General features: G+C 34.5%; 1 pseudogene; it reads right to left on the bottom strand.

Moving 5' to 3' along the window:
• Positions 1-14,656: 14,656 nt before the first annotated feature.
• Positions 14,657-14,824, bottom strand: LOC145284628 (U2 spliceosomal RNA; annotated as a pseudogene).
• Positions 14,825-16,936: the final 2,112 nt, after the last annotated feature.

The raw sequence follows: 16,936 nt of genomic DNA, 5'->3' as shown, positions 1-16,936 counted from the left end.
AGTACTGCTGCCGGTTTGTGTTTGTACCAGTTGTTTGGGTGTTCAAGATGCAATCGTCTGCATAATAGCCAGTTTACTGCCTTCCCCACTTGGTCGTGTCTATTTTCTATATTCTTTTTCGGCTAGTTTGCTGCATTTACTTATTATTATAAAGGATCTCTCCTTGACAACAATCTGTGGAAGCTCCTCAGATTTCCAGTACTCTCCACCTCTTTCGATAACAGTTGCAAATAAATTTGCATTATCGCAACGGCCGCTTACCATTGATTTCTCGTTAGCACGGCCATTGGTTTCCACTGGAATTGTAGTGGCCAAAAAGTATCCAATGGCTCAAAGCTTATAGCGAAATTGATTCATTACTCAGTCGACGGCATTAAACCGAATATAATGTAAGAGAGGATGTTTCTTGTTATTCACACTATTATTTTTGTTATATAGCAGTAACAATTGTTATGCATTATTATTATATAGAAGACTTATCTAGTAAAGCATATACTGAAAATTGTACAATTATCACTGAATGTAACGCATATAATTTATATTTACAATAAATATGTCCCGATAGATATTTCTTATTTACAATACTATCGTAATATTAAACGCATTAAAATTATTTGACATTCAAAACACAAACGTTTATTTAATAAAACAAGTTTACGTATACTTTAATTTATTATATTTGAAAACAATATTTTTCTTCCAAAAATACCGAAAATTGCATATTGATTTGTATAAAAACGGCGCATGTTCATAATTGCACCTATTAAAAAAAAGAGATACAAAAAAATCTTTATGATGTACGTGATATCACTAAATGAAATTGTCATATTTCCCGCCTCCAAAAAATACGTAAATTGATTCATTCAGTGATAAAGACGTACATCATAAAGTAGGTATTTTTTCTAAGAGAATAAAAATGTACAACTTTTAGCGACTTTACAACTAAACTATTGTGCAATCTTTGATGATGGCTTGTGTGACTACTCTTAGTGAGTAAATAATAACTTTAAAATGAGTTATCTCCTCCTTATTTATTTGATCGAATTTCATCATGGAGGACGAAAACGCTACAACTCGCTTAGCTGGAAAAAATTAATTTGCTGGAATAAAACAATACTTGATCGAATTACGTATTTTTTTAATGTCGTCTTCGTTCAGTGACTGGTACGTATATTCTAAAAACTTTTCTGTATTTTCATTCATTGTTAATTGCCATCATCAGTGTAATTCTAAAATTTCACAAAAAAGAAAAAAACAAAAAAAACAAAACAGTTTTTTTAAAACTTATAACAGTTTTTTCATTCTTTTCCAATTTGTGTAATGAATTATTATCGATCTCCTACTTAATATTGTTGGTTTACTAAATATTTTTTTTCAATCCGATTTTGAAAGACTTAAAAATGCTCTTCTGGAAGAGGCTTAATATGTCCCAAAGAATATCAGACTTGGGTCGTTGTACTTGTAGAATATAAGTAGTGCGACATGTAGTTGCCATCAGCGAACGAATGATTCCAACGGATATAGCCTTTCAATTAAAAAGATTACTCTTCCCAATGTAATCACTATCAACTACGCTCAGGGAAATTTTTACAATTATGTGACTTACATCTACACACTGATTGCATCTCACTTAGAGAATTATGTGTTGCGTGTTCTACAGTCAGCCAACCAAACAATCCTTACGTCTGTATATAAACTGGCGCACCCAAAAATATTGTGTACGGCAAGTATTGAGAAATTAAGCATATACGAAACATGTATTTTCTCTTTTTTTCATTTTAACAAACTGAGCCAAAGCATCACGTAGACGAGTACAGTTAGTAAGGGATAAACACTTTTGTGTTCACCGGTTTTTCAGTAATTAATGATGAAATAAACAATGTAAAGTTTATAATAATCACCGGTTAAATTTCTTGTTTACATACGTATATGCATTAATATACACATGCATAAATATATGTGTGCTTGTTAGTGTCTGTGTTTATGTGCGTGTAATTCAAAGTTTGTAATATAAAGATAGATTCAATAAAATCTATTAAAATTATGAAAGTGAAAAATTATCATCCACGTAGTCATCGATTCTGAATAGTATAAAAAACACACACACATACACACACACACACACACATATATACATACATATATATATATATATCTATAATATAAAGCTGAATGTCTGTGTGTGTATGTGTGTGTATGTTTCTGGTCACGAATAGGCTCCTATATGGTTGACTATTTTAAAAAACTGATTACATATAAGGATAAAAGATGTATCGAGACACAGGAATGTGTATGTTTTATCTGGCAGAACGGTGGTTCATTAAAATTGTGGGGTGTGCGTTCGCGCCTGGTCCACAAAGTATGGAAATAAAAAATTTTAAAATTAAAAAAAACTGTTTACAAGTGTTTTTGATATAGATGTACATAATAATACTTTGATAAGTATGTTTTAACTTAAATAGGGATGGTATAATATAATTGTGGGGTCTGCGTTCGCGTCTGGCCTCCATATAATGGAAATAGGCACAAACTTTAATAAAGACTTTTCATATCTATCTGCATAAGTATACGTTGATAATTATATTTCAGATTGAAGAAATATGGTATAATAAAATTATCGGGTGTTCGTTCGCGCCTGACCTCCATAGAATGGAAATATGTCACAAAGTTTAAAAAGGATTTCTAATATAGATCCACAGAATATTGTGATAAGTGTTTCAGTGTGAACAGTTATGGTATAATAAATTATGGGGTTTATCTATTTTATTTTTACTTTCATCATATTTTGCTTTGGTTTTGATACCCCCGAATTCGAACCTATCTCTTTACAACCCTTCCTTTTCATAACCTATCATACTTTCATAAATCAGAGTCCCTTTTCTGTAGGCTTTTTTTGAACCCAGTCAACGACGGGTACTTTTGCTAGTATATATATATATATATATATATATATATATATATATATATATATATATATATATGTGTGTGTGTGTTTACTGTTTTTTAGGAAATAATTCCAACAAAGTGCTCGATTACAAAGAAAAAAACGTTTCCGGTATAAGAGCTTAATATTTATTTATTTAAATTTATAAGAGAAACATCATGGCCGACGAGAGCCTAACATTATTTACCATTAACTGGTCCCCCTTATGTTGGACTTGAAACCGACAGTACAAAAAAACATTTTTTTTAGGATTAATGCTTTACTCTCTATATAAATATAAACGAAAAGATCCCTCCAACCATAACCCATTCTCCACCACTTCCGCCATAGCAGCGAAACTCGAATGACAAGTGTCAGTGAGTGGAAAACTTTCCAACGTGATATTTAATGCCTTTTTGACAAAGAAAAAATCAGTTTAATGAATATCTGAACACGTGGAAACTCCCGACCGGCATTTTAAAAATTTATTTCAGTGCTAAATTGTCATTATAATTTCTTTGTTTGAAGTGTCTCTTGGGAAGAAGAAAAATTGAACACTCTTAAATGGAAATTACAGTAACCTATATCTATTCCATTTTCATTTCATTCGTAATTATGGGAGGGGAATTTATCTTCAAATATCTTGAATTTCGAATTAAAGCGACGGACTAATACTAAGTAAATATTAACAAGTCCTTATACCAACCTTTTTAAATGGAGAGTAGACAACGCATTGTGGATGCGTTATCGGCAGTTCTCGTTACTCTCGCTTTCTTTTATTTGTCCCTCAGTCCTCATTTCCAATGAGTGATGTTTCTGACAAAGGGTGAAGAATTTTTTCAGATATGCTCTTAAGGATAATAACTCCGCTGTTTTGGGGGGCGATAGAGAGCGAATATAAATGCAGTGGTGTAAGCAAGTGCAACCCGGAAGCATATATAAGGTAAATTAGGGTCTTCTCTGGAGATATCCCGACCACACGGAAAGCCATCTTTTATGTAGGCACATATTCTATGTCCATGGCGATTTTGGGGGTCAGATTTAGATGTTAAGTTAGAGTATCCTTTAATTATGAATTCGTCAAGGGAAGCGGTCGGCCTAATGCCAGTTTCACTTAATGTGTTTAAACCTCTGGAAGGTTGGAACGGAGACCCATGATGTTGGAGAAGGAGACATGGTAGTAGGGGTCTACGTTGGAGGATGGGGTACTAGGTTTACACGTGTTATTTTTCTGGAGGTATTTTATATTGAGGATTGGGATTTGTGGACAGGTCGACAGACTTGGTTAGAGCAGGACAGATAGGGAAGGTAAGCGAGAAAAGGAGAGGAAGATTTTTTTTTGTAGCCATGATAAGGTAAAGCCATAACAATTACCACTAGTATGGCATCGAGAGGGCCCAATCGAAACAACTGCATGGTCCAGAGTCCATTCACCAAATGGCAATACAGCAGTCCCAGTATTTTGCACCCACTGATAGGACGGCGTCCTTAGTGGTTAATCCGAGGTTCGGGTCCCTGACTATCAAGCGGTTAACGTCAGTCCAGATGAAACGTTTACCTCCAGCACCCTTACTAGTGATATGGCCACAAGGATAGACATAGGAACAGAAAATTTCCGACATCTCAGACTACTGTTCACGAAGTACTGTCGTTCTGGAGAGCAGCTTTTTCTTCTAAAATTTTTTCTCACAACTTCCCCTGAGCTATGTTCAAGTTCCATTCTGTCTCCTCTGGGATCTTCCGACCACGCAGTTGTATCAGTTAAGATAAAAACAAAATGCAATAAGTCTGGAGGTACCTCTCCACCGTACTGTATACCGATACTCTACCGCTGACTGGGATAGCTTCCGTACACTTATATCCGATCTACCACTGCATTCTATGTTTAAAAAAGATGTGTCCTCCATAGGATCAGACCTGACGGAATGGCTAATTATAGGTATATAATTCATACCATCCAAAAAATTCCAACAAAAACCTAACAGCCACCATGGTTCTTCCCAGAATGTGCTGCTGCCATCGCGCACAGAAATCGCTTTTTCCATAGCTACCAACGTAATAGATGCACTGAAACTAAAGCTGCTTTCAGGACTGCCAGCAACCAATGCAAAAGAGTAATAAAAATGCAAGAGAGCTATATGCTCAGTCCGGTAAATCCAAAGTAGCTGAGCAGCGGCTTGGTTCCCACCAGTTTTGGCAAATAGCAAACAGGATCTTGAACAGAAGCGTGCGTTCTATCCCAACTATCATCAATGGACCTGAGGTCATCTCGTCAGCATCAGACAAGGCCAAACTATTGGCCAAGAACTTTGCAGCTAATTCTACCCTATGCGACGAAGGCCATCAACTCCCCGTATTTCCTCCTATAACGGACAACACGCTCTGCAACATACAAATATCTGTGCGTGATGTCGCCCAGCTAATCAAGAACCTTGATTCCAGTAAAGCAACTGGCCCTGACGCCATTCCAATCATTGTGCTGAAAAACTTCAACTAGAACTTCCCCCCATACTTACAAAACTGGAAAACCTCATCAGTATGCCCTGTATTTAAGAACTCAGGTGATAAGTCCTCTCCCTCTCAGTACAGACCAATAAATCTCCTGTGTGTCATGAGTAAGCTGCTGGAATCAATATTAAATAGAAAAATAGTCAACTACCTCAGCAGAAATAACCTTCTTAGTAACATGCAATATGGTTTCATTCTGCAAGATCTACAGCAGATGTGCTAACTGTTTTATCTAATAGGATTAGTGAATCTCTTGAAAAAGGCTTCCTCTCTAGGGCAATTGCTCTTGACATATCAAAGGCCTTCGACAAGGTATGGCATAAGGGCCTACTTCACAAGATTTCCAGCTACGGTATAACTGGAAATGTTTTCTCGACCATAAAATCATTTCTCTCCGATAGGCTTATAAGATTAGTAGTTGATGGTTGATCAGAGGCCATCAATATTAATGCTGGAGTCCCTCAGGAGTCCATCCTGGGCTCAACTCTCTTCCTGATATACATCAATGATCTCTTAAAACACATACTTAAATCATTCGTTGACATCTATGCTTATTACACGACCATTTACGGCAACACATCAAAGGCCGTAAATGACAAAGTTCTCTCTGATTCTCTCTCCTCTGATCTTGAGCGCATGGTACAGTGGGGGAGGAGGTGGCTGGTTACTTTTAATGCATCTAAAACCAAGCTCCTATCGTTACATCATCAACGCTCTGATCCCCATCTGGCATCAATTGATATGGGTGGCTCTCGTCTAGGGAGCTCCATGTTTTGACAAGCTTCTGGCTTGACCTTTACCCCTGACCTAAAATGGAATACGTACATCAAGTCAGTTGCCAAGATCGCTGAAAAAATGGTAGGATCCTTCTACCGCTCCAGAAGATATCTCACTAATGATGCAATTCTCTATCTGTATAAAAGCCAAGTACGCCCAAGGATGGAGTACTGCTGCCACATTTGGGCAGGAGCTGCTAGAAATAGCCTATCCTGTCTTGACAGAGTACAAAATAGACTTCGTGGCCTAGTGGGGATGCCCTTTTCTCTTCTCTGCAACCTCTCTCCCACAGGAGAGACGTTGTGAGCATGTCTTTGTTTTATCGTTACTACCATGGCAGGTGCTCGTCTGAGTTCCAATCTCTGGTCCCCCCCTCACTAATCTTTCATGATAAACACCCGCCTAGCTGAAACCACTGTCAAAAGTTTTCCCCACTCCTTATCTGTGCCAAAGTCAAAACGTAGATTTCATGAACAAAGCTTCTTTCTTAGAACTGTACGCCTGTAGAACTCTGTTCCGGTTGCCTGTTTCCCACCTGACTACAACCTGGATATCTTCAAGTCCAATGTGAACAAATTCCTGATGAACCGCCCCCTTAAGTAAGACACTTTATCAAATTTCCAACACTAACGTACTGTACACACAATAACCCTTATCCCCGAGTGGCTTCCAGGCCTTAATAAGTGATGACTATCATGTAAAACCCCCCCCCCAAAAAAACAGTACCAATGTTTTTCTAACCTTCTGTACATTTAAATAATTATATATATATGTGTTTGTGTGTGTCTGCACTTTACATTTCATTTCTTTACAGAATTCCCCTCACCCTCAATATGCTCTTAGACGATCGATTCTCTGAACTGGTAATGCCCTTGAAAAATAATTCATCTTGACAACTGAAAAGTGATTGAATGGCAAGCAGATATGACATACGAATCGTCTCAAATCTCTTTCCCCTAAGTAGGATGTCAAATTTTAGAGAACGTAAAAATCAAGTGGGGAGAGATCTAGCGATTGTAGTTGGTGATGTTTAATTCCCAAGACAGATGTATTTATTCTGCCATCAAAACAGTTGATATCCGGAAAGACAAAATGTCCTTGTATAATATGAATTATCACCTTAACATTTACCGTTTTGCTTTTATATTCGGTTGCTTTTACTGATCTTTATTTATGAACAGAATGTTATGTTCGCACGTGAGAAACGGAGTCTGAATAACAAACGAACAAACTATACTAAACTAATCAGTTCATACACTCTGATTTCTTTATCGATTATAGAAGTTCTTTAATCTTTTAAAAACCTGTTATTAGCAATTACATTACGTAAAAATATTGACAGAAACAAATATTCCGACAGTTTTCCTATTCCATATTTAGTTTAACATTTTCTTTAATATTGTTAGATTTTCCAACATCATCATTATCATGATCTTAATCATTGCACTACCATTAATAAAAAGAACACGACTGTAAAAAAAATATGTGCAGCAACTTTAAATCCACTACGTTTAACAGAAACACTCATATCAAACCAATACTTGAGCTTGGTTTTACACCTTAAAAGAAAATGTAAATAAACTGGATACGAATAATAAACAAATACAAATATGGCGAGATAAAATATGGCGAGATAAAATATGTCGAGATATTTTACTGAAAAATATCTGACATTATTTTTTATTACAAATGTAATTTTACTTTAGTTCTTAATTTATTTTTGCTCATCGTCGAGTTGAATAAAATACACAGATACCAAATGTAGATTTATTCCGTGAGGTACAATAATAGAAGTGTGTGCCAGGTAACAACAACTAGTAAGTGAGTTGACAAGTAAACTTCTAAGTGTTCGCATTTCAACTTGCAGTTACAAGCAACTTAAACTAGTCTCAATCTCTTCAAATATCTGTCAATCGTAATCTTGTGCTCGAGCGGCTTTGTAATAATTTTAGAAAAGGAAAAACGGTTTCAACCAATATTGTATCCCAATCATTAATTGGACATCTAAAATGAAAAAAAAAACAAAAAAAAAACAAAACAACAAAAAACCCTAGAGTTGGGTCTCTTATGCTTATATCCAGATTTGTGTTAAATCATATGTTACTAACATGTGAAATATTAAAAAAAAAAAATTAAACTCATAGTATCGATAAAAATTTATACAGTAGAACCCCGGAATTCGGTGGTCCTAAGATACGTTTTTTGTTCAGGTTACGATGTGAAATACGATGTTTTTTGGCCCTTGGTCACGGTATTTACCCCGCCTTACGGTGTTATTCATAATCTTATTTGATTATATACATGTGTGTTATGTAATTGGGAACACAAGAAATTATTTGTGATCTATCGATCTAGTTATCTAGCTATCTTTTTATCTATTTATTTATCGATCTATCTGACTGGCGTGGTAAACCGGAAAGTGTAAGCGGTATTTTAATATATTGTTAAAACATGTCAAAGTCACATCAAGCTCAGTGACCGAGCAATTGCACCTGAAGAGTGTCTGATAGCTAACCTGGAAGTACGTGTATGTGATCACGTGTTCTAGATTAGCTGAGAAAAACAGAGGAGTTGGAATTTGGACGTCAACAGAAGAAGATGATCTGAAAGGGTCTCCTCTCAAATGGTATGGAGGGAGCGTCTCAGACGTGGGACGTGTAAATACTAGCCACCTAAATAAAGATCGTTGATCGCTCCTCTGCTAGAAGTCATGTCTGGCAGTGAATAAACATTTATAAAAATAGACAGCGTCTTGGTATTTCTGTTGAAACGTCTTTATTTACACAGAATCCTTCTTCCCAAGAATTGCCGAAAAGCTTCCAGAGGCTGACAGCAGAATCAGATATTTCTTCGAATAAATGTGTTTATGTTGTATGTACTCACACACACACACACACACACACACACACACACACACACACACACACACACACACACACACACACACACACACACACACACACATTAAAAGAGTAAATTACATACTAAGAAAATGTTAAGAATACACACCTAGACGATCACGAGACATAAATAGACTGCAACAACATAACTTAGGGTTCAGAAGTATCACCATAGACATTTAGTGAAACGTACACACATTCAGATGAACCATTTAGTGCACACACACACACACACACACACACACACACACACACACACACACACACACACACACACACACACACACACACACACACACAACCCCCACAATACGATATATGTTGATCCTAGCGACAATACAACATGTGTATCATATACGGTATGGTATTTTGTTACTAATTTTTAATGCCGTATCTCGGGGTTCTACTGATTTTTATAAAGTAAAAACACACACACACATGTATATATATATATATATATATATATATAAATATATATATATATATATATATATATCGATATATTAAGACAGCATTTTTCTGTTATGCATGTTTCGTTGCACAACTGGGATAATTCCTATTAGATTCTCTTGATCCGTATTTTTCATTTGGCAGGCCAATGTTCTAGCGTTCGGTTCGAGTATAAAAAGAAATTCACCATAGCCACGAACGTTTTTAATTCCCCCAAATCGTCTTCAGATGTGTGGTTAATTAAAACTACGGGATAAGTGAATTTATTTACAAAATCGATTAAAATCGTTTAAAAGCACTAAACTCCCTCCTCCTAAATATTGAGCTTGATTTCTGGTAGTTTTGTTTTTGCGATGATTAGGGATTCTATGATGATGAAGCACAGGTTACAATGTGAGGCAGCTAAAATGGCGGTACTTTTATTTAATATATTTCTGAGTTTATTTTTGAGGTATGGTGTGCTTCTAGTTTTTTCGTACATGGAACTGTTTAGGGAAGACAGGTGACAAGTGGGAAATACTAGTCGTAGTCATACCGATATATGAATTGGTTTTGGAGACAAATTCTCTTATAAGATATTTTAAAGCATACACGGCGTTACACGATTTTTAGCAAATTGACGTCGATTGCGTCTTAGAAAGTTAGTCGTTTTTGGTGTTTTGTAATAAATGATTAATTGCGAGTAAGAGATTTTCTATGATGGAAATGTATTTATCTACGATATTCTTATTTTTTTCCGTCGATTTTATAATTAAGGCGCATTTGTTTTCAGTAGAATAAGTTAGCATTATTATTTTCATAATAATAATAATAAAAATAATAATAATAATAATAATAATAATGATAATAATAATAACTAGCGGGACCTGTGGAAATTCCACAGCAGCATTTTTCCTATGCAATATATTGTTGCTGGGAATGCTGTGAGCGTTCTATTCAGCATGAATGAAGACACAATCATATTCTAGATTTTTTATTAAAACTGTACTGCCCCCTTACTAAAATAATAACTTTGATATATTTCATGAGCTGATTATTTCATTACAAACACACCGGTCAATTAACTCATATTTTATCATTTTTCATAATTATTGAATATGTTACTATGTTCGACAATAATTTTGCATAATTTCAACCCACATTATCGCCTCTCCCTTTACTAAAATATTAAATTTGATATATTGTATCGACTGATTATTTTATAAAAAAACACAACTATTAATTAACTCACATTTCATCATTTTTATTTTTAATAATTATTGGATATAGTACTAATTTTGACAATAATTCTTCATCATTAAATCTCACCATATCACGCACCTTACTAAAATAATAACTTTGATATATTTTCTAGGCTGATTATTTCATTACACACACATACATCAATCAATTCATATTTCATCATTTTTCGTAATTCTTGGATATGTTACTAATTTCGACAATATTTTTTTATAATTTAAACCAACGTTGTCGCCCAACCTTACTAAAATAATAACTTTGATACATTTGCTGGGCTGATTATTTCATTACACATACACTAATCAATTAACCTCCATTTCATAATTTTTCATAATTCTTGGATATGTTACTAATTTCGACAATCATTTTTCATAATTTATACCCACATTATCGCCCTCTCTTAATAAAATAATAACATTGAAATATTGTCTGGGCTTATTATTTTATTACAAACACACTAATGCATGAAATCACATTTAATCATTTTTCATAATTCTTGGATATGTTACTTATTTCGACAATCATTTTTCATAATTTTAAACCACATTTTCGCCCTTCCCTCTTTACTAAATAATAACTTTGATATATTTTCTAGGCTGATTATTTCCTCACAAACACACCAATCAATTAACTAATATTTCATAATTTTTTCGTAATTCTTGGATATGTTACTAATTTCTACAATAATTTTTCATAATTTAAGCCCTCCTTATCTTCTTCCCCTTTACTTATATAATAACTTTGATATATTGTCTAGGCTGATTATTTTATTATAAACACACCTATCAATTAAATCACATTTCGTCATTTTTCGTAATTATTGGATATCTTACTAATTTCGACAATAATTTTTTTTATAATTTAAACCATCCTCGTCGCCCTCTCTTACTAAAAAATACTTTGATATATTTTCTGGGCTGATTATTTCATAAAAAATATAACTATCAATTAACTCACACTTCACCATTTTTCTTAATTCTTTGATATGTTACACATTTCGACAATTATTTTTAATATTTTTAACCCACATTATCAACCACCCACTACAAACATAATAACTTTGATATATTATCTGGGATTATTATTTCATTTCAAAGACACCAAACAATTACCTAACATTTCGTCATTATTCATAATTCTTGGACATGTTACTTATGTCGACAATCATTTTTTATCATTTTAACCCACATCATCGCCCCACTTACTCAAATAATATCTTTGATATATTGTCTGGTCTGATTATTTCATTGCAAGCACACTAATGCATTAAATAACATATTATCATTTTTCATAATTCTTGGATATGTTACTAATTTTGACAATTATTTTTCATAATTTAAACCATCCTTATCGCCCTCTCTTACATAATTACTTTGATATATTTCCTGGGCTGATTATTTTATTATAAACACACACGCGATTAACTCATATTTAATCTTTGTTCATAATTCTGGATATGTTACTAATTTCGACAATATTTTTTATAATTAAAAACCCACATTATGCCTCTCATTTCTACTTATATAATATATTTGATATATTGTCTGGGCTTATTATATCATTACACACACAAATCAATTAACTCACATTTCATCATTTTTCATAATTCTTGGATATGTTACTAATTTCGACAATAATTTTCATAACTTTAACCCACTATATCGCTCCCCCTTACTTAAATAATAACTTCGATATAGTGCCTGGGCTGATTATTTCATTACAAACAAATAAATGCTGGGTATTTTCATAGTATATATGTTTCACCTATTTTATCCAATCCCGGGTGACGCCGCATATTCTGCTAATATATATCGTTAACCGATCTCATTCGATACCGAGCGACGCTGGGTATTTTACTACTATATGTTTTCCACCTATCTCATTCAATACTGGGCGACGCTTTCTGATAGTATATATTTGTACATCTCATTCAATACCTGGACTGACTTCATGTCCGCCACCCCACTATTGAAAATATACATTAGATAAAGTAATGTTTTAATCGTAAACTGTTTCAGCCATTTCCGGGACTGACTTTATATCTCAAACCCATTGCTAAAAATATACATGAAATAATGTAATGTCTAAATACTAAACTGTTTCAGCCACTTCCGGGACCGACTTTATATCCCAATCCCACTGCTAAAAATATACATGAAATAATGTAATGTCTATATAGCACACTGTTTCAACCATTTCCGGGACCGACTTTATATCCCCAACACACCGCTAAAAATATACATGAAATAATGTAATGTCTAAATAGTAAACTGTTTCAGCCATTTCCGGGACCGACTTTATATCCTAAACCCACTGCTAAAAATATACATGAAATAATGTAATGTCTAAATAGTAAACTGTTTCAGTCATTTCCGGGACCGACTTTATATCCCAAACCCACTGCTAAAAATATACATGCAATAATGTAATGTCTAAGTAGTAAACTGTTTCAACCATTTCCGGGACCGACTTTATATCCCCAACACACTGCTAAAAATATACATGCAATAATGTAATGTCTAAATAGTAAACTGTTTCAGCCATTTTCGGGACTGACTTTATATCCCCAACCCACTGTTAAAAATATATATGAAATAAAGTAATGTCTAAATAGTAAACTGTTTCAGCCATTTCCGGGACCGACTTTATATCCCAAACCCACTGCTAAAAATATACATGAAATAATGTAATGTATAAATCGTAAACTTTTTCAGCCAGTTCCGGGACCGACTTCTTATCTCCCATCTTACTGTTAAAAATATACATTAAATAAAGTAATGGCCAAGACGTAAATGGTTGCAGCCATTTCCGGAACCGACTTCATATTTCCCACCCCAATGTTAAAAATATACATTAAATAAAGCAATGTGTAATGCGTAAACGCGTTCACCCATTTTCGGGACTGATTTAATATCCCCCACCGCACTGTTAAAAATATACATGAAATAAAGTAATGTTTAAATCGTAAACGGTTTGAGTAATTTCCGGGACTGACTTCATATACCGTAACCCACTGCTTAAAATATACTTGATATAAAGTAATGTTTAAATCATAAACTGCTTCATCAGCTTTTCGAAAGTAATACATAAAAACATTAACACGGTTACGGATAAGGTAACCATTGCTTCAACATGAATGTCTGAGTGTACTATCAGTTTCAGCATTCCAGTGACTTAAATCCCCCTATTTTTTGGTTTTGGTTAATGGAGGAGAAATCCTTCATTACTGATACACTTCTTATTTTTGTTATTGACCAGAGAGCCCCTTTTGGGGAGCTGGTTTTCCCCTAAATTTTTAACCGACCTCATGTCCAATTCCGCCCTTATGGGGAGGCAAGTAAACAAAAAAAAATAATAATAATCAGAACGGATATTTTTCGGGGCATTTTATAATTAATCAGGAGTAACACTTCCTAGGGATTTTGTAATTAAATCAGAAATAACTTTTTCCAGTTACTTTTTTAATATTAAAACTTTGTTACATTAAACATAGTACCTATTCACAATGCGTCCCCACGGGACAGATTTAGACACCAGGGTCGTTTTCTTAACCTGGAGAAAATTATCTTAGTCGTAAAGGATTTCTCTTCCACTGAGCGGCCCTGTCGGTGGAGCATTAGAATACGCCGACTGCCCCCCTGCAGAGGGTAAAAGTCCCTCAATGGGGGTCCTGGATATGACCTTAAACTATATCCAGTGGTGATGCCCCAGCTTGCGGGCTTTGGGGAGTGTGGAGCCACCCTTTAATTACCATTGCTCCCAGGTCCACTCTGACCCGGAGTAGTAGTTCCTGTTAGGGTCCCAACTATGGGTTAAATAGAAACCGACATGAAAACAACAAATATATTCTATTAAAAAAGTTTTTTCTTCAAAATCTTTGGATTCGGCATTAAATAACCCGAAAAGGTTGATATGCCGTAAAACAAAAACAATCAACAATCTTCCACTGAGAGAGAAGAAATCGAAATGTAGCACCTGAAGACCAGATACTACACTTTGATCTTAGCCAAAAGGCAAAGAAAGACAAATCATTTTTATTAGCTTTGCCTCAACAGCGACACCAATTTTTTTTTTTTTAAGGGTGACAAAGTTTATTTGGAATATTCCACTTTTTGGAATATTCCACTTTCCTTTTTTAGGGATGCACAGCATGATAACGGACGGAGCGATAAGCGTAATAATATAATGATAATTGGTAGTGTTTTTTTTTGTAATGGCGTCTTAAAGTGTGTTTAATTTGTTGATCGACAATAACAAGTTTCCAAATAAACATTTAAATGTATTCATCTATTCTATAAATTCATTCTCGGTGACTTGTACATTTTTTAGAGTAAATAATTTACAGATGCGAATATAAATCAATAACTCTAAATATGATCATACGAATATGATTTTGATTGACATTTAATCGCACAACATTTCTGGTAGTAATGCTATTATAACTAAATTTCTGGTAGTAATGCTATTATAACTAAATTTCTGGTAGTAATGCTATTATAACTAAATTTCTGGTAGTAATGCTATTATAACATAATTTCTGGTAGTAATGCTGTTATAACTAAATTTCTGGTAGTAATGCTATTATAACTAAATTTCTGGTAATAATGCTATTATAACTAAACTATCAAATTACCGTGACATATGGCACTCAACCTCCAATAAAGCAACTATCATGGCTTTTTGGTCCCACGACAAAAGGAGGGTGAACCTGTAAATTCACCCTTGTCCGTTCATCCGTTTATCTGTCTGCACTTTTCTCAATAACTAACTTGGAATTTTTTAAAATTTTGCACAAACATTAAACATGATACGAGTAAGAAAATAACAGAACGGATTTTCCGGGAAAATTCATGTTGCCTCCGTAGGGCTACCTTTCGTGTTAAAATGGCTAAAATTGACACTTTTGTGCTGATTAAAAAAAATGATGCCTTCGATTTTTATAAAACTGTCTGAAAAGTTGTAATTAACTGGTTTCTATACAATTTGGTTTGTCTATATTCCGTGATTACCCTTGGGTGTGCCCAGGGGCTCTTTTAGGGCTAATAAAATCACTCCATTTTTGGGACTATTTTACCATATTTGTCCAAAATTTTCTGTTTATTTCTATTTAATAGTTTTGCATGGTTCTGAAATTACATTTAAATATGTTAAGGCCTTGGGGACTATGGGGCTATATGGAGAGGGGCAAATGATGAACTTAGTTATTTCTTTTTTTTTTTGCATGGTGCAGGACTCAAATTTACATATGTTAAAGTCTAAAACTGCACCGTTTGATCATTTTCACCAGGATTTGATGTCCCCTGGAGACTTTTAGAGCTTAATGAGGGGGGAGCAAATGCTGAATTTAGTCATTTTTTATGCCTCGTTCCCTATGCACTCAATGGGGGACCATGCATACTTCTCTCGCTTAAATTATAATTGATAACGTGTATCATTTTCATCTTTTTCATCTGTTTTCGTCTTCGCAACGTTTCAGCAGATGTAACTTTTGACTGACTAATGTTGAATCCAGTCAATTTCTGGAGTACTTACGTCGGATCTACGCAATTTTAAACGTGATATTTTATTTGGTCCATTGAGATATCTTGCTCATTTCCGTAAATCATGCCCAAGCAGAAGTCGAGCCAACCTGCTATTTACTGGATGAATTATCTTATTAAGAACCAAATCAATGGCACTATCGTTTCCCGGGTAGGGTTACTTGGTTGAGGAACGCACTTCGAACGCAACCGGCTTCCCTGGGAAATAAACGATATTCAACGATAGGCACATGGAAACTTCAACGCAACGGGTTGAGATGTCGTCGGCTATAATCGGCTGGTATGGATCGCTTCTTTGTCTTCATTTTGTCGTCATAGGCAGCATTTCAATCGTCAACATGGACCGCATACTGAAATTTAACGATTATACAAAAATAGTGAACAAATGCATTTTTATAAAAATAAATAATTTATTTTACGTTTAACACTGGCGGAGCATATTTTTATAAAGACCAGTTGAAATTAGACGCATGCAGTTAAACCGCTATGTCGTGTCCGTCGACCCCAAAATCTAAGCTGCAACTGTTTTTAAAACAATAGAATTATATTTAATTCTCTCTTTCAATGAAGAAAGAGAGAAAAAGGGAGTGAAAGAGAGA

This window comes from Euprymna scolopes, chromosome 1 (genome assembly GCF_053919585.1).
Source record: "Euprymna scolopes isolate OS-2025 chromosome 1, ASM5391958v1, whole genome shotgun sequence".
In the NCBI taxonomy this organism is placed as follows: domain Eukaryota; kingdom Metazoa; phylum Mollusca; class Cephalopoda; order Sepiida; family Sepiolidae; genus Euprymna; species Euprymna scolopes.
The sequence above is the reverse complement of the archived record's forward strand: the minus strand, read 5'-3'. Positions and strand labels throughout refer to the sequence as shown.